Below are 24,736 nucleotides of genomic sequence, written 5' to 3'. Positions count from 1 at the left end.
AGGTTAATCAGTAAGAAAAATGACATCCAAAATGGAGCATCTGTACAAGAAAAGTACCTGTGAGAGAAGCCACAAAAAGCTCTATGGCAACTCTTACAGTCATATAAGACCTAAGGAAAGAGGGCAATAGTAAAACAAACGTATAGGCACTTCTGTACTTTACAGAAGGGTGGAAATATGTGAATGTGGAAAACATACCAAGAGGGGGCGGGGTGCAGTAATATCGGCCGCTCCACATTCGCTGGCTATCGCATTGTTAATAATTGCATATGCACTAACATATGTGATTAGTAACGCAAAAGGACAGCTCTGGCGATTAGCTGTCCTTTGTGAAGCGGCTTCGGACTTCCAGGTCCCAGACCCAGTCGTCTGTCTGCGCAGAGTGATGGCGCTGGCCGGGGGTATACTGGGAGGGATCCATTGCAGATCCTTCAAACACCACAACAGAGAGAAGCCGATAGAATTCTATATAGTAATGCCATCTTTTTATGGATTACTGTCTACTCACTCCTCCCAAGATATGCGTCTCTCATTCACACGCATTACTAGCTACCATTCCTGATTGCAGGACTTTCTTCGGGCTGCACCCACTCTGTGGAATGCCCTCCCAAGCACAATAAGACTCTTCTCCAGTCTCCAAAACTATAAGCGTTCCCTGAAAACTCATCTCTTCAGGCAAGCTTATGAAATTCCAGAACCAGTCACGGAACCTTGCATTCTGGTGGAATCGATGCAATAAAGAATACAGTATCTATCCTTATGTATAAATGCCTATTTCCCTATAGATTGTAAGCTTGCGAGCAGGGCCCTCCTACCTTTTGACTGTCTGTAAATACCCTGTTTGCTGTATCACTGTCTCCTTTGTAATGCGCAACTGAATATGCTGCGCTATATAAGAAACGTTCAATAAATAAATACATATTGCAAAAACATGGAAAAACCTTGAATATATTTGGAATTCTATTCTTTAACCCACAATATTTAATACATCTATGCACAAGTAATCTAAATTTATAGTAATAAGTGCATTCCAAGTTAAATATAGAGAGAATCCAATTCACAATAACTAAATAAGTCCTGTATTCATGCCAGATATGTGCCAAGTACACCCTAACCTCTGGATGCTCCTTAGATGAACAAATATTAGAGGGTCAGATTTAACAACGGGTGAATTCTTGTTATCACTCGTGAATAATCTTCAATGGTGCCCAAGCAGCCCAACCAATCTGCTCCTGTCATTTTTCAAACCAAACTTTAGAAGTGGATTGGTTGAAGCCCCATTTAAGATCAGTCATGGGTGATCACTTGCGTTTAAATAAACTCCTATTTGTTAGTATATTTTAGTTAAAATATTGGTTTGTTACTACCCAGTTTATTTTATCACCGTTTCCTATTGTAAAGCCCAATGGAATTTGTTGCGATATATAGGAAATCGTAAATAAATAAATAATAGAACAATTCACACCAGAACCCATGTCCCCAGTCCTGTGATGAAGCCTTAGCAACCACTCAGTTTTCATACTAACCCTCTATTATTCTTAAAATCACAACCGGAACTATCATAGAGTACCATATACCCACATAACTATTTATCCATGTAACTCCAATAATGCTCCATGTTACCACTTAACTAAAGGTGCATACACACGGAAAGATTTGAAACAAGATGTGGGCTTTTCCGATCAATAGGAACAATCAATTGTTCCGTGTATTGTTCGCGTTGCACGTACCCGCCGATCGTTAAGACCATAGACCAATCTTTTGCAAAGTGTTTCAAACTGTTTCGTGTGTACGCACGATGAACGATTTGAAACCATCAGTAACGATGTTGAATCGTTTCCAACATCGTTCCATGTGTATGCACCTTAACACATACATACATATAGCTCTGGCATATCCTAAATAATATGGACTAGAGTAAATTGTTCACAGAAAATAACGACTATGGGGTATATTCAATGGATGCTGGATCCATTCGGAAATTCTTTTGACGGAATGGATCCATCATCCATTATTCAATGCAGTGGCCAAATCCGGATGTCGGATTTGGCCGCTGATTGATGTTCACCCGGCTGGCGTGGGGACCGGGTGAGTGCAGCAGTGGGAGCCGGGACCAGGTGAGCTGCTCTCACCCAGTCCGGCGGCGGGACAGGTGAAAGCGACGGTTGGGTATGGGAAGTGGCGGGCAAGAGTAAGGCTCCGTGTAAGCTGCTGCTGTTTACCTGGCGCCATACTCCCTGCCTCAATCCGGCATCTTTTCATGTAGGATTGAGACTGCCGGAAACACGGCCAAAGCCTTTCGATTTTGGCTGCGTTTCTGTCAAAAGCAGGTGGATTGGCGGCTAGCATTGAATAGACTGGAACCCCTTCCGACCTATTCAGGACGAAAACTGCCATCTTTTCGGCAAGATAGCAGTTTTGACATCAATTTAATATACCCCTACTTGACCACAAATAATTATGCCAAGTAGTAAAATCACTTTCTGAGCTATCGAATCTGTATCTCAATACAAGCTCCGTATTCGGAATAAAAATGTATAACGAGTGTAGAAACGGCAAGGAATGTGCTAGTTTGCATTCTTGCTTTATACAGCCTAGGGCTTAATAGAGGTGAACAAGAATTTTGGGCCAGCAATAGCAATGGTGTCTTCGTATTAATAAGTTGTGCACTAGAGTCAGTAACACGTTTTCTTGCTTCCTGGTAACTGTAACCGTCATATTGTGCATATTTTTACCCAGCGTGCCGAGCCGCAATAGCAAATGTATTGTCATAATCAACACTATCGTTAACCCCTACAATGCCATCATCATAAGTGGTCGCAGGGAAGTTATTACATAGCAATGGCTTCTCATCGCCGACACAAGACAAGACGGGTGGGGTGGGGGGACATTGTTTGTTAAAAACATACAGAATGCATTAAATTATTCATCAGCATTAAACAGGATTTTTTTTTTTTTTTTAACAGCTCTCAGCTTTTATCAATCATTAATGCCTGCTCCACTTCCAGCATGCAGCTAAGCTATTATGTTGCATGCCGGGGAAAGTATTAAAAATAAATAAACAACAATAAGCCACTGCAGGCATGAATCCCATTTCTATGCACTGGGTGGGAGGGGAAAATGATATAGTTTCTTGGCAATTGCAGCAGCTGAAACAGCAACAGCAAATAACCCCTTCCGCCACATCTGTGGGAGCAACCCGCTGCCTACATTGTGTTTGTTTTTGTAGCAAGGAGAAGGTGTACTGCAATCCGTGTAGCCTTCACCACATCACAATGTAAGGGAAACTTCTGCAAGAGGAGTTTGTGTGCACAAATCGCATGGCAGTTCAGGGAGCACAAAAGCCCGGCCGCTTATGGGGATTACAGAAGAGGGCATGTTCTAACCTGTCCAAGGGCTTCCAAATAATATCCAGCTCTTCTTCTTTATACAGGCACCACTTTATGGCGCCACCGTCGCTGTAAGGCCAGATTCAGTGGGGTATTTATCAAAGCCCATAGAAAGATACACTTGTGTGAGAGATAAAGTACTAGCCAATGAGATTCTGCCTTATATTTTACAGGTTGTGTTTTTCAAATGATAGTTAGAAGCTGATTGGATAGTACTGTATATCTCACAATTGTATCTCTCACCAAGCTTTGACAAATAACTCTATATATATATATAGCTGGAGGTGTACAGTGGGGGCAGTGTGGTGCTTATGTGGTAGGCAAATGCAATACAATTCTTATAAGGATAAAGTGGAGAGAGAGTACCAACCAATCTGCTCCTAACTGGCTTATTTTAAATACAGCTTGTTACATGGCAATTGGTTTGATTGGTTGGTACTTTGGGCCAGATGTACTAAGTGATAAACTACCAGCCAATCAGCTCCCACCTGCCATGTCACAGGCTGTGTTTAAAAAATGACAGGTAGGAGCTGTTTGTTTATCGCTCTCCATTTTTTCACTTTTCAAGACTTAGTATATCTGGCCTTTTATCTCTTTCCACTTTATCCCCCTCCAAGCTTTGATACATATCGCCCTTAGCTTCTTGTTGGCACCCAGGGTGAGATATACTAAGCCATGAAAAGTGATAAAATGGAGAGTGATAAACAGCCAGCCAATCAGCACCTACCTGCCATGTCACAGACTGTGTTTGAAAAAATGTCAGACAGGAGCTGATTGGCTGGTTGTTTATCACTCTCCATTTGATCACTTTTGAAGCTTAGTGCACCTGGCCCTAAACATGCTTGTATAGCTATGTAACAAGAGATTTCAACTTCCAGAAAATGTTCTAGATAATAGATAAATCTCCACAGATCAAATTTTAGTTTCACCCTAGAATCCGCAAAAGGGGATGTGTCTCCACAGACCCATCACTAGATTAGAAAATAAGGTGCAATGGGAATTGCCTCATGCTATGGTGAGGAGCGGGATAATTTATATCCAAGATGGAGCTGTGGGTCCTTGGGAAATGGCTGCGAGCACAAGAGACCTAGATATAATAGACTTTTCTCCCTTGGCTAAAGTAAAGGTTTCACATTTCCTCAAGTTTCAGATTCCGCAGACATCTCGATCAGTCTAAATAAAGACTCTGAATATTAATATAGTATTCAGAATTAAGGGCTAATTACACCAAACAACTTCCTAGCGAAGATGGTAAATACAAATTTCACTGCCAAGGTATAAAACCGTGCTGCAAATGTTACACAACATGTTGAATATTTATTTGTAGTGGGCACAAACACTAGATTTTATTATGCAGCCTGGAAATATCAGCCGCACAGATACCATTCCCCAGTATAATGCTATTAGACAGCGCAGAGTCACAGTAATCACCTTACTGGACCAAGGAGAGTACAACATGGCAGCTGCTAGGTGATGTATTGTGCTGTGCGTGTCTGCATCCTCTCCTTCTTCTGCAATGCCAGTTTCCAAACACTAACCAGCCTGCGTTTAATAGTAGCTTGATATACAGCGCTGCAGATCACAGAATGGCAAGAGCCTTGATGAAAGGACTCAAGGGCTCGAGGCAACGGTGCAGTGAAAAACAGCTGAATAAATGAGGGGGAGAGACGGAGAGATTTGCAATTAACTCTTCGATGTTCTGCTGGCAGAGAGTGACATTAGAAAGAGTGAGTCTTGTTCGTACGACAGCAGCTAGACTGTACAGGCATTAGTAATGTACTTAAACCATGGCATATTGATGCAATAAATCTGCACTCATAGCTACTTATTTCAACCTTCCAGGAGGAAAAAACGTGAAACTCACTAATTCAAACCCTTTAGTGATTCATTCAAAAAACACTTTAACTTTATAAAGAATAACAAACGAATCTGCGTTGTTTTTAAACAAACCCCAAACCTATGGAATGTAGTCTTTCGGCTAAATGAGGTATACACTGACATATCAACAACACAATCCTCAGCCCGTGCATCACAGGCCAGACAGCACAACAACTAGTCTATATATAAATGCCGGCTTATCGACAAACTGCATAATTCAAGGGATGTGTTAAGTCCATTACACAGACAATAACAGATCAGATCTTAGAACAGTGTTATTACGACGCAGTTTGGTCTGGTAGAGAAAACTAAATGTCAGTGGGTTAAGCTGTGGTGATGTCACTGGCCACAGCAAATCCACCAATCAGCACACAGACTTGCCTAACAGAATCACAATTTTTTATTTTATTTTTTAAATGATTTATTATGCTGCTTTGGAGACAGATCAAAAAGAATTGTCAATTAACACTTCACTTATCAGCAATACACTATTTGGTTTGTACAAAGTGTTCCATACATTACATGTAAAACAGTGATGTGTACTTGTTTTTTAAACAGAGGTTACACTCGTAACACACAATATACACACTCTCTCTCTTGTGCTTTCAATGCTAGAAAGGATTCTTATTTTGACAAATGATTCTTCTACCACTACGCCACTGACCCACTGACCTTGTTGGGAAGGTCAGCAGTACATAGGCCATATTGGAAAATCCTCTATACCGGGGTTCTCAAACTATTTTGCTCTGGGACCCCATCAGACAATAAATATTATTACAGGACCCCAGCAAGGTACCACAGAATGGCCACAACATGTGTGGTCAGTGAAGGAAAGTACCCGCTATTGTGACTGGGAGGCAGTGGGTAATGAGGGGATGGAAAAAGGGGAAAGGGGGATGGAAGAGGGAAGCAGAGGGTGTTTACTTAATGAGTTATCCCCTGTTACCCTCCACAGACACATTAATCTGATGGTCAGCAACAGGGAGTAGTGACCCCATACTGAGGTGGTTGGGACGCACCTTGGGGTCAGGACCCGCAGTTTGAAAACCGCTGCTCTATACCAACCTCTCTGAGGTACATAATATATTTGTTCTATACAGTATTGTTAGAATATGCCAAGTCGCTAGAACCAGCGTGCTAACAGACAACACGTCAACAGAGGAATCAAACGTCTGTATGATAGTTACATCAGGCAAGTGACAGCTATTGACATGGAGCTGGGGATTCCCTGTCATATAAAGCTGACAATCTACTCAATGCAGATTGCTAATAACCATGGGATTGCAAGGCACATTGTACAACGAGCACGTTACACAGCCATCAGCTTTTGTGTACATAAGCGTCTTATGAAATATTCAAATGGGAACAAAATGAGATGAATAAACAGGTATATAGCACTTAAAAAGTCATGGAAAATGCAGCCTGAGAAGGATCCTTGCTAGATACACTCTCGGGCGGGATGTATTAATATACATCGCCGCCCTTCGCCTATGTCCTAACATATGCGGCTAGCATCGGGTTGCGGTGACGGAGACCCCCGTGATACCTGTAATGTGGTGTGCGGGGGTCTCCGTCACATCCTGGCGGCTGTCAGTGTCCCCCTGCGTCTCTTCCCTCCCCCCCTGCAGCCGGATGTCCTCCCGGCTGTGACACCTGCTGGGGGAGGAGGAGATCGATGGAGGACGGGAGGGGGGGTCGCGCGGACGGTGGGCGGCGATAGAAGCCCATAGGCACTGCCAGGCGGAGACGGGGCGGACGGCTAATGGTACATAGGAAAATGCGGTAAAACACCTGTTTTACCACATTTTCCCTTTAGTACATCCCACCCTCGGAGAGGTTCTGCTTGTGGGAGATAAAGTTATTGTAGTCCCCTTCCAGATCTGCCTATGTTTATCTGCAGCTTTTTATCCGAATTGATTGGTTACAAATGAAGAATGTCTAAAAGGCATTTCAGCCTGTTTTAATCAGAAGCTGGTATAACTGTGTTGGATTGAAATAACCCGTTCCCACTCTTTAACAACGTTTTTAACATTACCAACTGAGGAAGTCGTTATAATGAAACGCGTTTGGTGTTTGTTTTCCTTCTGCTGTACTTCAATCATGACAAATGAATGAAAAATATTTTTTAATTGTATTTTACTTTATTAAATTTGTCTAATATCATACAGCCTGTAATTATTGCAGTGACTTGAACTTGGTGGTGGTGGCGGTGGTTTGAAATTTTTGCAAACTCTATCTCTCTTTTTCTTATATATATCAGAGAACCTTTCATGCAAAGAACTCTTTTACATACTATATCATTCCAAGATTTCAGAGAATGGAACTCAACTCTTATTTCCCTTCATTGGCAGAGTGTTTCATTCATACAATTCTACAAATACTCCCAGCCAAGCTAATATACACTACTGGAGCAAAATGGCAGAAATAATACGCATTTCTGACAAGCAGGCAGAGACTAGAGCATTCACAGCTTTTTTAAACACGTCGCCTTTCTTGCTTCCTCACATGCAGCAGTAATGACACCTGAAGAAGGCGCTAATGAGACAGTGTAAGGAAATTCCAAAAATACATAAGAGGAAATGTTTTCCGACAGATTCACTCAATCATCCTCATTTATGACATGATCTGGGTAACTATTACAAATGATTATGATCATAAAAATATGATCTAATATTTCACAGAGCTGTACTTAGAGCAAAACTCACAATAGACTTCCGCGGAGCTAACATTGCAACTTTCCAGACCCATTAAGAATACAAAATGGCCGACCTTCAAGTTGTGAGCGCATTTATCAACGCAAATATATTTTCGTGCATTTTTCCCCAAAAATGCATCTTACGCATATTGCGATAAGATGCACAAGCATCAGAACTATATATATATATATATATATATATACACACACCATATATATATATATATATATATATATATATATATATCATGCCTATATTCCGTGTGCGAATGCAGCTGTATCTGCATACAAAATGACAAGTTACAGCGTTTTCTGGAAAACATGAAATGCAGCATTCAGAGCTGCAGTCGCACACAGAATATATACATGCCGGATGTAATTCTAAAGGTGCCCATACACGGTACAATTGCTGGGTGCGATGGGATGCGCGCTCCCGTCAGATATCTCATCACACAGCACAACAAGTATGTGCTGCACTTACTTATTGTACTAGATCTCATCTCATTGCATTGCAAAACCGATGCGATGCGATCTAGTCCAAATTGTATACGATAATTGAACCGTGTATGGGCACCTTTATAAGCAAATTCTGCTTCTGAATCTTATTTACACAGCTGTGTAAACAAAGACCCATACACACTGGGCGACTGAGCTGAAAATTGGTCAAAACACCCAGTTTGAGCTGATTTCAGCTGAAAGCCCCCCAGTGTGTATGCCCCGCAGTGATTGCTGCTGCGCGCTCCCGCATCATCGCTGGGAAAGCCGCTCATCTGCTGGTTATACCAGCAGATGAGCGGCTTTGAGGACAGCTTTGCATAGCGCTGGGGAAAGCCGCCCAGTGTGTATGCACTGAGTGGCTTTCCCCCCCAGCGATGACAGCGGTCATCGCTGTCCATACACACTGGGCATAGTTGCCCAGTGTGTATGGACCGTAAGATGCATTTTCTGGGGAAAAGTCATCTCTGATATACCCAGTATGATCTGAAGTCAGTGAGGCTAAAACACCAATGTTATAATTGCTCTCTCCAGGAGTACAGTGCATTCCTGAAGAAAGCTAATGAAACTGAAGCTTCAGGATTGCAAAAGTGACTTCTTAGTAAACACTTTGGGCCAGATGCACTAAGCTTCAAAAGTGATAAAATGGAGAGTGATAAACAGCCAGCCAATCAGCTCCTGCCTGACATTTTTCAAACACAGTCTGTGACATGGCAGGTAGGAGCTGATTGGCTGGCTGTTCATCACTGTTGAAGCTTAGAGAATCTGGCCCTCTATCACCATACGAGTGTGTTTATATATTTGCACTTCCTGGAAAAGAAGGCATAATCATTACATACTATTTATGACTATTGTGATTAATGTTGAAGCTGTCACTTCCCCTGCTAAGGACTTGCTCCCAGTAAGGACTATGTACATTGCATTCCCCAACCACTGAATATTACAGGGTGACATAAAACAGGCAGCTATACTACCACGCGATTCCTGAAACGGAAGAACAATCATGCAAGGCAGGGGCATTGCTAAAGTCTAAAAATATCCAGAGTCTATCCTAAGGATGTCACCATATTTGTAATAGCTCATACCGTGCACTCGCACAAAGTTATGCAGAGCAATAATCAAGGACGATTTCTTATTTACTATACTGTGACTAGACTCATGATAAAGGTAAAATTATTATTGTTGCTGCATTAATAAAAATAATCACGCTGGATACACATGGATGTAACAAAGCTTAGCTAGAGTCCTGATTGCATTATAAATGTTTGTGTTGTTTAAGATAAAATTTCCACTTCGGACTACGGTGAATTATTTCCTAGTTGCCTACCTTTTAGATTTCCTCTACGGGAGAAGCCTTAACAGACATGGTGGGGGATGCAGGGGAGAGGCTGATGTCATGAAGCCCCACCCCCATTCCACAAAAATGCTGTGATTTGCGGGTCCGTGAAGAGGGGGATGGGGCTTAAATGACGCAAAATGCTGCGATATTCGTAATTTTAGCCACGACCCTCCCCCATACAGTGCGAATTCCAGCAATTGTAGTTGCGGGGAAGGGGGGCTCTGAGAAAATTTTGGGAGACTTGCCCACCATCCCGAGAGGGGGACCAGATTTTCGGGAGACTCTCGGCCATTCCGGGAGGGTAGGCAAGCCTGAATTATTTCTGTTTGCTGGTATTTATTTGGCCACCTGTAAAGAAGGGTACACACTAGATCAGTGGTCAGGAAATGGGTAATTTACCCCAAATTGGGTGAAATTCCTGGGGGCAATGGACGGTCGCGCTGCCGAGACACAGTCGGACATGCATGTGAATCTATATAACCCACAGTAATTTCATTGCATACAGAATCTATATATAGGTAGTACTGTAGTGTACAAGGAACTGACGCAGGGGTCAGGCCCTTATGTATAACATGCTTTCAGCGTGATGCCCCGGGCCCCGCCTCCAAGTCCGCCCGCTTGTTCAGTAGAGTTGACTAGTTGCTGCGCCATCTTGGCAGTGTGCAGTCTGTACTGCCACTGCGATGCTGAGTTTCTTTACCTGGTTATAGGCTCCTGTCAAAGTATTCCCATCTCTAGTCTAGGGGAAAACATTTGCACAGATATAATTGTCACTATATCATCTTATAATACTGACCTTAATCAGTATTAGCCTGGACGTCACATGATCCATGCTATACCACACACTGCCTGGCAGCCATTGATGATGGTGACCACCATTTTGGTAGCAGCATGAAATAGCGGGAAAAAGCATGGGTCATTGGGTCAATCACTGAAGGTCAACATGGCTAAGGTCGACAGTTGGAATGTCAACACAAGCATTCGGTCGACAATCCAAAAGGTCAATATGATTTTTTTTATGGATTTTGCCCAAATGTCGACATGTGTACTGCACATGCTTCGGGCACACTATTTTATTCTCTCACCATGCCATAGTGGATGGTACGGCATGAAATACCGCCTGTTAGCACATCTTGGCTAAAACAAAAACCTGAAAAACTCATGTCGACTTTTTGACTGTTGTTCTTCCCATTGTCAACCTTCCAACCTTAGCCATGTCGACTTATTTCATGTGTCGATCTAAGCCATGTCGACATTCAGTGGTCGACCCAATGCATGTCAACTTAAATAGGGTTGACTTAATGACCGCATTCTGATAGAAACACCAACTGCCAGTGAGTCAGTTTGGAATGGCAGTTGGTGGCAGTCAAGGGCATAACTACCATACAGATGGGGCCGGGCTCTTCTTTGCTGGCGAATCGCCAGAACGTCATCGCTGGCAATCCGCCAGCAGCCCGGCTCGCCATCTGACTGAGACGCGCGTGCGTCTCAATCTCCGTCGGCAGGGCGACGGGAACCCTGTCCGTCTCCGCTTCAGGGTTAGGGGGAGGGGTTGCGGGCAGGCGGCAGTGACCCGGGGGAAGCGGGACGCGCGCCGCTCGTGCGCGCGCGTCCCCTTCTCGCAATACAGATGGCAGCTGGCGGGGGATGGCGGCTGGCGTCGCCATCGCCATCCCCTGCAAGGATGAGCCATGCCCCATCTGTAGGTGCAAGGGGTGCAGCTGCTATGGGGTCCAGAGTTGAAGGGGGCCCATCTTTGTCCATATATTATCACCATTATTTGGGACATAGGGGCCCTTACAAACTTTTGCTATGGGGCCTACAACTATCTAGGTACACCTCTGGTGGCAGTGGGTGTGGCTCCCCTATTTGAATCTTAAACTGTGCTGCCGCCCCTCCTCTGGAGCTGCCACTGACTATAAGAGATGGCCAAAGTATTCCCCCCGACCCCCATGACATGCATACCTATTCAGAGGGAAGCGACATCTTTTGTGTACTGAACAAAACCGGTTACCTTGTGCTAGTATCACGGGCCATCATTAAATGACCATTTACCAAGCGGGAATGCTGCACTGCTTGTTTTACCCAGTCTAATGTAAATGAACTTGTCAGGAGGAAAGTGTTAGGGGATAAAAGGTGACAAACTTAATTCAAATGTGATTCTACTGCTAAATCATTTACTCATTCACCGCATACAGTATAATCTACATTTATCTCATCTTTCCCTTTAATTACCTGTATACTTTTAGAGGGTGCAGCACTCTGAGCCCATTAGCTTAGTAACAAGTTTATGTCTGCTGCCATCTCATTGGTGCATGGGAAGGAGTCACTATGGTAAAAATAAAAACACTGAGCGGGTTTAGGTCACTCATGCAGAAGGCAACCAATCAGCATTGAGGTAATATTTATAATTTGCATACTTCAAAAGTATGCAGGGCAGCTGATTGCTTGCAACCACTGTTATCACTGCTTCGTACATTTACCCCTAAGTGTTTTATGTACCCCAAATAGCATGATTATGAAAGCAATTGCCTTGGTAAGCGATTTCAACAAAATACTACCACTAGTGCCCAAATTATCACTGCAACAGTATTATTTACAAAACTTCACGGGATTCAACAAGTAAAATGAACAATGTTTCAATAATGTGTCACTGTTATGCATCAGGTGCAAAACTAAATGCCATAGGACTGATGCTCTGTGATAAAGAGAAGTCAAATACTAGAGCAGGGGTGGGCAAAAGGTGTCCCTCAAGCTGTTGATGAACTAGACATCCCAGCATGCCTTGCATCAGTCTAAGCATGGGCAAATAGCAAAACTGAGGCAAAGCATGCTGGGATGTGTAGTTCATCAATAGCTGGAGGGCCGCTTATTGCCCTCCCCTGTACTAGAGTATATGAATGATAAATATGTACACACCATGATGAACCTTGGCCACTAATGTATCCCAGTGAGCACGGCATCTGGTCCTATAACCAACTTAACAATACAGCACTACAGTATGCACCTATATTTGGGCTCTCTAAAATCCCAGGCATCCTTGCCTGCTACAGTGCAGTTTCTCCCCTCATCTCAGTCAGAACCCGAGGAGGAAACCAAGCTTCCGCCAGCTCCTACTGCAGCCTGACCCTTCGGGGCACCCCAGCAGAGAATGCCCAAGCGGAAAACTGCAAAAGCTTTCAACTTCCTGCCGTTACAGTGATGTGCTTAATGCAAAAGGAATGTCACAATGCGTACACTTCTACTTTATATCTCTATTATTCTCATTCTGATCATTTGCCTAAGTGATGTTCTTAACTAGCATTCTGCTAATACAAGCAGAAACCCATACCTCCATGTTAGAGATGGGTCAAATTCAAATACATGAATGCAATGTTACATAACTATTACGAGTTCTTTTATTATCACTATAAACAGCACACTGATATCCTGCAGAGCTTTACATGGAACATTTCAGCATTCATATAAGTCTGACCCAATAGAGCTTATCATCTATACCAGGCATGTCCAACCTGCGGCCCTCCAGCTGTTGTGAAACTACACATCCCAGCATGCCTTGCCATAGTTTCAGCATGTCCTAATATCAAAACTGTGGCAAGGCCTTCTGGGATGTGTAGTTTCACAACAGCTGGAGGGCCGCAGGTTGGACATGCCTGATCTATACTCTCCATCACACACACACACACACCCACACACACACACACACACACATTAGGTTTCATCTTATGGCAGAAGCCAATTAACCTAGCTGTACATTTCTGGAGTATGGAGGATGAAACATGAGGAGAACATACAAACTCCTCACAGATGGCTGACAGAAATTTAAATCAGGACCACAGGGCTGTGAGGCAGTAATGCTAACCACTACACTACATGTGCTGTCCAATGCATAGCCAATGAACTAAATAAATGTGAAACCAATATTATTTACTATCACCTCCCGCTTGAATTCATATTTCTCTTCTGCAAAACACGACTTCTATCCACCTAACTTGCAAAAGTAGGAATCAGCAGCTTATTGCCCAAAAGCACCTAAACACTGGAACTCAGCCTAAGTATCAAACCTAGATTCCCAACAACAAGACAATAAAAGTTTAAAATTTAAGTTCTACACGCATAACCCTCTGAGGCACTTATGTATTATACAGCTTCCCTCCTGGACTTGTAACTTGGTGGGACTGCTATGCTATTACTGATGCCTGTCCTTGTGTTTCCCTCCTATGTCCCTATAGATTGTTAGCTTGCAGCAGGGCCCTCCGACCTCCAAGTCTGTCTGTTGTTACCCAGTTTGTTTTATCACTGTCTACTATTGTAAAGCTCAACGGAATCTGCTGCGCTATATAAGAAACTGTAAATAAATAAATAAAACAATATAAATGTTTCTTTAAACAGGTTTTTTGATTAAAAAAATGAGAATATTGTGAAACATGAGAACCAAAAGTCAGACATTCCAAATATTATCCAGGAAAACAATTGCCTTGATCCATTAAACAGGTGAATAAACGGTATAACAAGCAGAGTGCACAATTCTTGTGCTGCTACATGGGAAAATACATGTGTAACACACACACACACACACACACACACACATTCACCACACACACATCCTGGCCCTGTTTCTCATTAAGCCCAGACAGCCACATGGGTGCTTAGGCAGTGTCACAGACAGTGGGCACTGCTACAGACTGAGCGATGGTAACTCTGGAAGGGTGATAACAGGCTCCATTTCGCAGACTGGTAGATGAGATAGATTGCTAGGCACGGACTCCTGTTTAAACACCAGCGTTGCCCAAGGAACAACACTGTTACACAAAAAAAAGAGAGACACAGAGACAGAGTGATGCCAATGGGAGATACCATGCAGAGTGCGTGGCAGCTGCATTGTGTATTGTGGGAAGGGAGAAGGCCGACCTCTCCAGCATCATTTAGTTCTTGGAGGTAAGTACAAGGTTTCAGGCTTACACCACCAGAAGCCACGTATGATGCACAATTAGAATATTGCAATCCAAGGACTTAAATATCCTTAGAGAAGGTGGAGCTAAAAAAAATGTTATCTGGCTTCATAGGGTTAGTCTAAAGCTACAGAGCTACTCTCTTGGAAACGCCTATCTGGTCTAAAGACTGAGAATGACTGGGGCTATGCTCTCCCTTCAGTATTTAGCGTACAGTAGTAAGCTTAGCTCACTACTGTGTATGACGGTACCACGTACGCCATCTATACAGCTAAGGTTACCATTGTTTGCTTAATATTGAACAGCAATTAGAACACCTATCCCCATTGCCGGCCCATCAAATGCCTTTCTGGCTTTGCCGGAACCCTCCAGGCTTTGCCAAGTCCTCACCAGTTTGAGACGCAAAGCACAGACACTGTCATGCATGCACATTAGTCAGCAGCCCATTGCAGCAGCTGTAGGCTACCCAAACTCAGCAGAGGACACAGTAATGTATGCCATTGGACCTCACGGACAGGTGATTCATGTCAAATACCGGCTGCACATTAGATCACTGTGATATCAAACAAAATAGTCTGGAGGCAACTGGTAACATACATGGAGAACATTATAACATGCTTGTGATGACATTTATAAATGCATACAACCAAGTAAAAGAAGTGCTGTTTATGGGTTTTTTTGGACAGAAGACTGTTTTGCATTGGCAAAATAATAATATATAAAAAGAGGATGGTGGAAAAAGGTGTGGAGGTGGTGGGGGGGGGGGGGGGTGGAGGGAATCAGCAGGGGGGGGGTAAGAATATTGTAGAATATATTTTAATAGATGCCAAGTGCATATGGTGCACAAACCCGTGATAGATTCTTTGTAAACAGCATTTTTATTGCAGAAAGGCTATATAACACATACCGGTAAAACATACATAAGATTTCCCCAATGCAGTTATTTAATGGTCTGCAAAAGGATGAAGACTTACCGGAGACACCTGCTTTGAATCTGGATTTTGCCTTCCTTTGAGGCTTTTACAAGTCACTTTCTCCTGCAAGGTAGCTCAGGCAATGATGAACCAAAGTAATCCCACGTACTTATCGGCAATGCACATCCGACACGTCCACTTCAACTTTCTTTAAAGTATTTCAAAACTGTTTTGAGAGAAGAGAATGGTGTTAAAAAAAAAAGAAACAAATGATCCTGCCTTCATTATGGTGCCACAGTATGTATTTTAATTCAGACAACTGTTTAATAATTTAACACAACCTTTCTATATCAGTGTTGATTTAAATAAAAACTGTATTCAAATCCCCATGGAGATTCTTATTCCGATCCTCTACCTTCTCCTGGATACATCACTGTATTGTGCCACTGCCGTGCAGTACTGCACTGCAATAAGAGTTACCAACCACAATTCTAGGCCCAGGACCAAACCAGGGAAAAGCATTACCATACCACAACAAACATAGATTCCTGCATGTATACGTAATATCCATCCATACCATTCAAGTCTTTGCAACATCTCTTTGTCATTACTTTTTCATTGAGCCTTGAATAACTCTTTTAAATGTAAAAGATCTCTCATGACCTCCAGCAATGCAGGCCTGTGCTTCAACCACAAGCCCACTAGGGGAGAGGTGTGGTATCGTGGTTGATGCATTTGCACACAAAACACATAAGCATACGGAATTTTGTATTCTCCTTTCCAACTCGTAGACCATGAACACATCTTGGTTGCTGTTTAGGCTGGAAGTCACATATATCAGCTGGGATACCAACCATGATCTCCAAGGAATCCGTCCTCAAAATATTTATAATAAGGGTTGACTGTATCTTCTAGGCTGAACCAAGGCAATTGCTTTGAACACCGCTTGCCAGCAACTCTTAGCATTCATACACAGGGGGCACTAAAGAATGGGTCTTGTAAAAAGCAAAGACAAAATCTTGTACTCTGTCCTCGGTTTTAACAGAGCGTTCAAATCATATTCTCCAAAGTCTCTCTGCATCGTAGTGTGCCACGCACTTAATGAGCACTCAGACAGGGCTCCATTATATAATACAGAGCGTTAACTCTTATGGAAGCTGCAGGCAACATGGATATTAATGTTCTGTGGACACTTGGCAGATAGAATACAGGTTTGCTTACACTATTTTCGGGACAGTCAATGTTAATGTGCATTGGTCACAAGGTCGTCCCCCCCGCACACGGTTCCCCATCTCTATTAATATGACCCTTGTGGGAAGTATAACGGGGTGAAATTTAAGGTGATCCAATAACCCACCAGAAATTAAGGTGCCTATCCAGACATTCACGGACGGTGTAATGGTTAGCATTGCTGCCTCACAGCGCTGAGGTCATGGGTTCGATACCCACAATGGCCCTAACTTTGAGGAGTTTGTATATTCTCCCCGTACTTGCGTGGGTTTCCTCTGGGTACTCCGGTTTCCTCCCACAACCCAAAAATAAACTGGTAGGTTAATTGGCTCCCAACAAAATTAACCCTAGCATGTACATGTGGAAGGGAATATACTGTAGATTATAAGCTCCACTGGGGCAGGGACCGACTTGACTGTTCAACTACTAATGTAAAGCGCTGCAGAATATGTGTGCGCTATATAAGAAACTGTTAATTAATAAATAAATGAATTCACAGCTACTTTTTTTTACATCCACAGAACGGAAGGTGGATATTTGTGTTTACTTATGCAGGCACCAGTATTTTTCCAATATTTTAGCATATTTTGGTACTTGTGAGTTATCCGGGCGTCCGATTTTTAAATCGGGTCGGATCGGGACATCGCATCGCATGCGACCATCGGATGCGATGCGATGCGATGACCCGATTTTTCCATAGGAATCAATGTTAAAATGGACTGAGTCCATTTTAACATGGAATTCAATAGGAAAAAGGGGTCCTTTTCATACCCCTACTATCCAAGTGGGCATGGAGTTGGATATAAACCTGTGGCGAGCGTAGCGAGCCACCGAGCCCGAAGCGTGGCGAGCGTAGCGAGCCCCGCGAGGGGACACGGAATACCGTTCGCTCGCCACGCTTCGGGCTCGGTGGCTCGCTACGCTCGCCACAGGTTTATATCCAACTCCATGCCCACTTGGATAGTAGGGGTATGAAAAGGACCCCTTTTTCCCATTGAATTCCATGTTAAAATGGACTCAGTCCATTTTAACATTGATTCCTATGGAAAAATCGGGTCATCGCATCCGATGGTCGCATGCGATGCGATGCGATGCGATATCGCATCGCATCGCATCTGATTGTATGCCTTAACTTAAGGCATACAATCAAAAAATCGGACGCCCAGATAACTCACAAGTACCCATATTTTTTTTTTATTTAGCTTTTTCATAGTTAACCATCCAATGGGAATGGTAAACCTTGCCCGAATGGGAACGGTAAACCTTAGCTGAAGCATGGCCAGTGAAGCAAGCCATGTGATTGGATGCGGCACACCAATTAGGGGATTATGTGCTGATACCTACAAATGTCATCCCCCCGCCCCCCCCCCCCCCCCAAAAAAAAAATGAGTGCCCACCCTGCATGTGTGACTTTTTTGTTGTGTTGACAATTTGATGTCGACCTTTAGAACCACACCCAATTTATAAAGCAGACAGCGCAACAGTGACAGTACAGGGGGGGGGGGGCGTGTCCTACTTCACAGCAGATTTAGAGCAACACTAACGTCAAGTGCAAAACACACCAGGATTTGTAAACAACGCTTTACAGATTGAGGTCAAACTCCCTGAAAAGTGGCAACGATTTCATATATTCTGCCCAAACCCCTCCATAAACACACACATTATAAAACGGTGTTGACTGTGATAAGGAAAATAAATACACTAGTATAGATCCACAGTCAGCAGCAGGAGTAAGGTAGTTAGCCACTGGCATTCAAAACTGCAGAGCTGGCCAGCTGGACGATACTTGCAGTGTATGTGAGTGAGTAGAGCAGGTGCTAAAGTCAGTACGTATGGGGGTCTGACTACCAATTTACTTGTTGTTACAAACTTTAGTATATACTAGTAAATGGCTGATTTACAAGGAGACAATTAAAATAGGTGAGATATTTTTTTTTTACTGAATAGTGAAACAAATAGGGTTACACTTTCAGGAAAACAAGTGTGGGAAGGATGCGCCAATGTGCAGTGATGGCACTAGCAGAACCATAACTGTGTCATATGACTTTGCACTGAATTCCTCCCAAATGACTACTCAAGTTACACTCTGTACCAGTTTGTGTAAACAAACCATGTGCTCAGAGTCATGTTTCCATGTAATGTTCTGTTCTAAAGTCCCATGCACACTAGATCTCTCATTGTGGCCCTTCTGAGAGATATCTTAAAAAAGAAAAAAAATTGCCTAGTGTGTATGCTCAATATTATTAACTACACATCGTAGTCTGTGCAGCGTGTCCTACTGTATGTTCACTGAATGATAATAAGTTTGAGGCTTCAACACCATCACCCCAACATCATGACCCCTCCATCGATGAGTCAGACAGACCCCTTGCCAAATCACACCGGGGAGGCTTATGGAGAAGAAGGAAAAGCATATAAACTAATCTAAACGGTACTAAATAGTGTTCCTGACAAGCACACATGTTACTGTCATCTTAGGAAGTAGGTAAAGTCCTATAACAAAATATGTTTACATAGCTATTCCTTAGTGTTTGTTTCAGGCCAATACAAAGGTTTAATAGTACTATAAAATTACAATGTTTAGAATCTGTCCTCTGCAATGTTCCTTTGCACACCACCGCTATTAACACTCTCCGTTCCAAAACACAGGGCTTCTCCTACTGTGAGGGCTCTGTACTGACAAAACATTAGGGCTGGCTCTATCAAGCTTCAAAAAGTGAGAAAGTGGAGAGTGATAAACCACCAGCCAATCAGCTCCTATCTGACTTTTTTCAAACGCAGCCTGTAATATGACAGGTATAAGCTGATTGGATGGCTGTTAATCACTCTCCACTTTATGACGTTCAAAAGCTTGATACATCTGGCCCTAAATACATAACTCCAAAGTGTTTCCTGGCTGACAGTGGGACTAGCGCTACTTTAGTAAGGGGGGGGGGGGGGGGGGGGGTTTGAGCATACATAAGCACCACTTACACCGTGGTACTGTGGTAGACTACCTCTTGTCCATGTCCTCTACCCTGGACCTGTACCACTTGAATTGGGGCAGTTGGGAAGTAGGAGAAAGCTGGGCAATGTTTTGGGGTAACAACCATTTACAAATAGTAGTGTAGTGTCTAATAGTTTATTAGATGTATGATGTAGTATCATGTATGTAGCTGGGAGGGCTTGAATAATGCCAGTAAATATATAATTTAATAATAATATAAAATAGCCATAATTATACATTACTGTAGTGACTGTTTTCTTTGTATCAGCCCAAATACATGTTGCTTGGTGCAGCTATATCTTTAAAAAGGCTGTTGCTTAACAGTTCATAAATAAGCACTTATTAAAAAGAAAGCAAGTGCCGAGTTAATCGGGCCAGATAAGCCTTTGTAGCATATTGTAATAGAAATAATTATGCTCCTGGGAGCGGGCAGGAAGTGTGTATAAATACAAGAATAGGCCACCAGGGGCATAATAAAGCAGCCTTGGAAGGTTGGAATAGAACAAGGATGGGAGATGCTGTCATGGGCTAACCACGGCATTCTGTGCAGAGATAACTCATGCTAACAAGGATAAGGACCCTCCTGAAGTGCCACCTCCCAGCAAACTGTGTAATCACAGTCATAGCTTCCACTGGCTACTCCTATATATAAATAGGTATTACAGGGAAGAACTGGGAACTTGTGTATAGTTCCTTCTTGGAAACTCATTCTAGAATCTATGAAGCAAACAGCTAAATCACTCGTGAAACAACTTCATTCCTTTTACACAATAAAGTTGTGGCCTGTCAATAGGTGTCCTGATCCTGGCAACGGCAGTAATTATTTATGAACCCTTTATTTATATAGCGCAGCGCTGTACAGAGGATATGTCTGCCATTCACAGCAGTGGAGCTTACAATATATTCCCTACCACATGTACACACACACACACAATTAGGGTTAGGGGCAAACAAATTACCTACCAGTATATTTTGGAGTATGGGACAAAACTGAGGCGCCCGATGGGAATACCCAAACGCAATCACGCGGAAGGCATACAAACTCCACACAGATAGACACAGAATTGAACGTCTGACCAAAGTGCTGTGAGGTAGTAATGCTAACTACCATGCCAACCATTATGCACCTATGCAGTGCTGGTCAGTATGCCAGGCTACTAATAATATGGCAACACATTTGAGCAGAACAATAACTGAAGTGTAAATACTCTATTTTAAAACCTAAATCTTGATTCTAGTTCTAGAGATGCTTCCAAAGCTAGCCTGCCACCTTGTGATTGCCTCTGTGTTTGTGCATATGTGTGAGAGAAGAAGAGATTAATGTGTTCCGGAGACACACAAACAGACACTAGACATATACATAGATGATATAGAGCCTATGTCCAAACATCATCAACCCCGTATTTAGAAAATAGTAGAAAAAAAACAAGGAAAAAGAAATACAGTAAAGGTGTCCATACACTATTCCGATTTGGGCTGATTTCATCCGATCCCGACGTATCAGGCCAAGAAATCGGCCAAAATGGGATGTGTTTAAAGTCCCCCTCAGGTCCAAAGCATGGTCCCGTGCGCATCGGACATGAGCCGGAGGTCGGACCTGCTGCCAGTCCGACCTATGACTCGGCCCTCCACATGGCAGCATGCGATACATCACATGTCAAAGGACCGCATGCGATCCTTCCGCCAGGGACAAGGGGTCCGATGGCCAAACACTGCTGCGATACATTGGGTGGGCGGTGTTAAGCCGCTCATTAAGCAGCAAAAGGCCCTAAATGTAGCCATTGGCAGCTGACTAGTGTCCTTCAACGGTATTACCGGCATTGACAAATTTGTTAGGGAAATTCTCCAAGTCAGAACTTTCTAGGACACATGTTCCCATATTATTTGCAAATGAGGATTTCTAATCAAATTCTTTCAATTACTAAATCTATACATTTGAAAAATTTGTTGCAATCAACTAGAACAAACAAAAACCTCCACAAAACATTAACAAACAGAACTACTGCAAAATAATATGAAATGCCCTCACAACATGGTCTTGGATCGCACATAGATCAAAGCCATCAGTTTCACATATCTTGTGTATACTAAAACTAGTGGGTAAGGCAAATACAGCCATAATGTCAGAGAAGAGATGAGCAAAATTCTCAAAGCTTTCCACCAACCTGTTCTCTTGTTTTATTGAGCGGCAAAAAAACCACAAGAACAGTATTGCCAATAGGAATTGTCCTTACAGTACGTGTGCCATGCAGAATTCCTGCAGTTTTGTCCTGTTGGACACAACACTAGCATACCATGGCTCTGTGTAGTATAATAAACAAACGTTCAAACAAAAGGGAAGTAATTAAATAGTGGTCAGCACAGAAAAAGCTAATAGGAATGGGGTCCTGCAAAAAACACAGCAACTACCAGACAGCTGGGGTCTCTTCCTGACCTTCCCCACATGAGCTCTAGGGGTCAGTGCAGAAGATTGGAAAATACTTTTGCATTATTATTTAATGAAGTCTCCAGTTATACAAATAAAGAAGATAGTCAAGAGGGTTTTTTTCACACTTTTTGTGTATAAACAAACGAGGCCTCCTTGCCCATTATGCAGAGACCGTTGTGCTAGTCAAAGTTGCTACACCAGAGGACCCAGTCTTATTTCTCCAGCCCCCACAACAGCGTTTAATGCTGAACAAAAAAATGGGATACTCGCAGGTAACATATTGTGTGAAAAGACCCTCTGGCAGCCTTATTGGTCCGCCGGCTGCGTCTGAAGACATAGGGCCGGGTGTAATGACGCCTGAGTTCGGCAACCATGTTATTTTTTTTTTTTTTTTTAAAGGGGCAATCACTTAAGCCAGAAAATCTGTGGCAGAAAATGCAGTCACTGGCCTTAGCGCTCCCATAAAACACAAAATACACAACCCGCCTTCTCGTGTAGCGTTCCCGGTCTTCTCCCCCCCCACGGCTGAAGCGGCATCTCCTGCAGATTTCACCAGACTGTGTATGTGCAATAATGAAAGCGGAATTTGTTGTTATTCTGCACTATGCGTGTGCAAGCCTGTAAGACATTAGTCTGCCTTGAGCGGTTCTCACATGTGCCACCAGATCTCTGTCCACACCAGTTTACAGCCACCACCACCACCAGCTCAACTGTTATTCACTGTTTTCTTGTTCTCTTTCTTGTGAGGACCAATGTATTTTATTTTGATTCCTGTGGAGACCAGTGTGATTGTTTTATTTATATTTAGTGCCAATGGGTTTATTTTTATTCCTGTGGGGGCCAATGTGTTTTTCCCTGTGGGGTCTGATGGTGTGCCTTGGCAATTTTAAAATCTTGTCTGGTGTGCCGCCAGTTGAAAATCACTGCTATAAGGCCTTGTATGCTCATTATCCATTAAGTATCAGGAGCAGCAACTGTACTTTAAATAAGCAACACACCATTCTAAGGTGGTTATTGTGGCATTAAAAGGAAACCAAACAGAAATCTCAGATGGCAAATGGCCTCTTAATACACCTGCTCGAGTTATACTACTGGAATGACAAATGACAAGACGATGCGTCCGCTTAAAGCCTAATAATGCTGAAAAGACAATGACTATTTACATTAAGATTCGGATGTATCGGGATTATTTTCCACAGCACTGTGTATATGATGCAGCAGTTCTAGAAAGACAATGCTCATGTTTCACAGTAGAATGTTATTTTTTTCCTCGTGATCTGGCGTTCTAAAATGAGATCCTTATAATTAGGACTTAACTTCCTTTTGTCAATTTAATTTAACATGTGTCAGTTTGTACTCAAACACATTAAAGTGAATGCCTTGTTGTAAACACTCAACTACTGGCATCAGCTTTGCAAGGATCCTTGGCAATGAACAGCAGCGACTTTCATTTGTACTTTTAGCTACGTCGGCAGAGTCACCTTTCCACTGAGCCAGGCTGGGCCCTAACAAATTGATGAAAATGGTGGTTACCACAGATCCAAAACTAGAAAATAAATGCTCAAAGACCACTGGGGTATGAGCCACGTACTTGATTTGCATTAATGTGTGCCAGCAACTGCCACTCTGCACTAAGCAAGTATATGCTTGCTAAACAGGGTGGTGTACAGGTATTCAGTTGTAACTGCCCAGAAGTTCAAGTGTTCAGGTGGCCCTACACTAGTACAATCTGGCCAATTTCTACATTTCGACCCATTGGGTCGATAAATTGCGTGAAATCTTGCGTCATTTACTTACGATTCCGATCTGCGGCCCCATACGCATTAGATCAAATCCGCAGATTGACACTACTGCAACCAAGGATGCATCGTATCCTGGGATGGTGAATGGGATCGCATGCAATACATCATATGCAAAATTACAAGTGTTCAATCTAGCACCCGCCATCTTTGAAAACCCATGCCGTTTCTGTTCCCTGCCTGGAGTGTCGCTGTCTGCTGTGGTGTTTCAAGCACAGGTCTGGTTTGCATATTAGTGCTGATATACAGACCACACTGTGCTAGAAGCAGTACAGCAGGCAGGGAAGAGGGACTGTATGGGTTTTCAAAGATGACGAGTGCTAGAATGAACACTAATTACCACATACAAAGAACTAGACCAACACTACCTAGCACTGCAGGGATTAATAGAAACACTAGGAAAAGAGAACAATACTATATAGTGTTCATTCTAGAACCCTGCCTCTTTTAAAATCTGTGCAGTTCCTTTACTCTGCCTGGGGTGTCGCACTCTGCTGTGGTGCTTCTAGCACAGGGCTGATCTGTATATCTATGCTGAAATACAGACCACACTGTGCTAGAAGCAACACAGCAGGCAGTAACACCCCAGACAGAGAAGATGAACTGCATGGGTTTTTGAAAGATGCAGGAT

General features: G+C 42.9%; 1 protein-coding gene across 5 annotated transcripts in view; it reads right to left on the bottom strand.

Annotated features, from left to right (window-relative positions):
- The window catches only part of ZMIZ1 (zinc finger MIZ-type containing 1), a 293,441-nt gene that overhangs the window by 218,442 nt on the left and 50,263 nt on the right, over positions 1–24,736 (bottom strand). For all 5 annotated transcript variants that reach the window (XM_083146266.1, XM_083146270.1, XM_083146269.1 and 2 more), the window contains one exon: positions 15,723–15,888. The gene's annotated coding sequence lies outside the window, so the exon portion shown is untranslated. The remainder of the gene's footprint in view (positions 1–15,722; positions 15,889–24,736) is intronic.

The sequence above is a fragment of the Crinia signifera genome, chromosome 6 (assembly GCF_055691185.1).
Source record: "Crinia signifera chromosome 6, ASM5569118v1, whole genome shotgun sequence".
NCBI lineage: Eukaryota > Metazoa > Chordata > Amphibia > Anura > Myobatrachidae > Crinia > Crinia signifera.
The sequence above is the reverse complement of the archived record's forward strand: the minus strand, read 5'-3'. Positions and strand labels throughout refer to the sequence as shown.